We start from the raw sequence: 2,500 nt of genomic DNA on the forward strand, positions 1-2,500 counted from the left end.
ACAGAGTGAGAGGCAGGCGGCGGCGGCGGCGGCGGCGGCGGCGACGGGGGCGGCGGCCACACCCACTCTCTTCACCTCTCCATTGCTCTGCCTGTGGATTATCAAAGGCCCCGCCCCCGTCCCGCCCCCACCGCGCCGCCCCGCGCCTCATTGGCCCGCGACGCGAGCCCCGCCGCGGCCGCCGCTGGTGATTGGCTGGCCGTGACGGGGCGACTGAATGACAAACAGGGTTCCGATAAGTGTCTATTTCATGAAGTTAGGTTAGGTTCATAGCAAGCTTTTGTGGCCTTTGTGTCAAGTTGTCGTCAATAATGTGGTAGTTAAGGCTGCTGGAGGGATCTGCCGGGGCGCCGCGCCCACCACCGCCCCTCGCCGCCTGCGTCAGGGTGTTAGGCCCGCGGGCACACACGCGCACACAAACAAACAAACAAACACACACACACACACACACACACACACACACACACACACGGTGTCAGTCATATAATAATAATAAAAATCAACGGTTTATTGTTGAGGCAGTTAACAAAGTGAAAATGTAGAGAGGGGGGGGGAATACTGGGTGATGCAGTAGTCCCCTTGCTAACTTCCCCAGAGCCTCTCGGTGCCTGGTGGATAGTCAGGACAGACTCAGGGTGGTCAGGGCTTCTTCATAGGTGGTGTATGCAGGGCCAAGGATGACCCTGCACGCCCTCTTCTGCACACACTCTCCAGCTGGAGCTGTTGAGTGTGTGTGAAGGAGGAGCACCACGCTGGGGAGGCGTTTGGGGAGGATGAAGGTGAGGTACACCCCCTTAACTCGTCAGTCGGCGTCCCCAGCGACCTGAGTCTGCGCAGCATGTACAGCTGTAGGTAGCGGATCTCACGGTGCCGGCATGCTGCTTCCAGGTCAGCTGGTCGTCCACCGTGACTCCAAGCTTGGCACATCGGACCACCTGGAGGGGGTGAGGGCCCACTGTGAGCTGGGGAGGGGGCACTGGTACACAGGAGGTACACAAACGTTTGATGGTCATCCTGCTCTCCTCCGTCCACGTCTGCAGTCGCTCCAGAATTGCTAGCAGTGGCGAGTCGTCCGGGTTCTTGGTGGACACTGGGACAATGAAGACTAGCAGTGCTGTGTGATTTCCCCTCCCTCCTCCCTTCGTCTCCCTCTATTTCCTCTCCCCACTCGTATTTCCCCGCATTGAGAACTGCATAAGGGAGGAATATTGAAAGAATGATCTTCCTTCACGTCCTGTGCTAGTTAGGAGACGATACGTAAACAGGAGACGCTTCAAGAGGCAGCTGTGAAATCGACTATTCTTTTTCATCATCCCCACCTGTAAATTCACGTCAACTTCTCTCCCCCTTCTTATTCCCCCACATTGAGAACTGCAAAAGGGAGGAATATTGAAAGAATGATCTTCCTTCACGTCCTGTGCTAGTTAGGAGACGATACGTAAACAGGAGACGGTACAGCTCTTCTCTCTCTCTCTCTCTCTCTCTCTCTCTCTCTCTCTCTCTCTCTCTCTCTCTCTCTCTCTCTCTCTCTCTCTCTCTCTCGGCACTGACAGCCTCTTTACTGGGGTTAATCATGCTGTTAAGGGAATGCCAGGTGAATGTACAGCTCTTCTCTCTCTCTCTCTCTCTCTCTCTCTCTCTCTCTCTCTCTCTCTCTCTCTCTCTCTCTCTCTCTCTCTCTCTCTCCTTCCTTAAAATTTCCCTCTTCAAACACTTTTTTTTCCTCTTCCTCCTCCCGTCGTCTCCCTCAATTTCCTCTCCCCATCAGTATTTCCCCTGCCTAAACTCCCCTTCCTTTCTTCTTCTTCCTCTTCTTCCTTTCTTCTTCTTCTTCTTCTTCCTCTCTTCATTTCCCCTCACGATTTGAATTTAATTTTCTTATCCTGTTTTTTTCCCTTCTTCTCCATAGACACTCCCTTAACTCATCACCCCTTTAGCTCCCCTCTCCCTCCCCTACCTTTCCTCCCCACCCCCCTACCACCAATATATTCCCTCCTACAGTAATATAAACAAGCATTTTCACCCTCCTCATTATCCCAGCATCCTCTCAAGCTGATATAAACTCCCCACCTATTTCTTAACCTCCCCAATAATGACTGTCTCCTCCTCCTCCTCCTCCTCCTCCTCCTCCTCCTACTAATTGTGTCATTAACCTCCTCTGCCGTTTAATTAATTAGTCTCTTCAATTTCAATTAGATAAAAGAGATATGTTTGGGTTTGTGAGAGAGAGAGAGAGAGAGAGAGAGAGAGAGAGAGAGAGAGAGAGAGAGAGAGAGAGAGAGAGAGAGAGAGAGAGAGAGAGAGAGAGAGAGAGAGAGAGAGAGAGAGAGAGGCCCTTCCACTCACACACACACACACACACACACACACACACACACACACACACACACACACACACACACACACACACACACCTAGGCTGGTTTGTAATTGGCACAGGTAAACAGTGGCCACTTTCACCCAATGACCTGAGACCTTCCTGTCATTATCTCGTCAGGTG

This window comes from Scylla paramamosain, chromosome 20 (assembly GCF_035594125.1).
Source record: "Scylla paramamosain isolate STU-SP2022 chromosome 20, ASM3559412v1, whole genome shotgun sequence".
Lineage (NCBI taxonomy): Eukaryota > Metazoa > Arthropoda > Malacostraca > Decapoda > Portunidae > Scylla > Scylla paramamosain.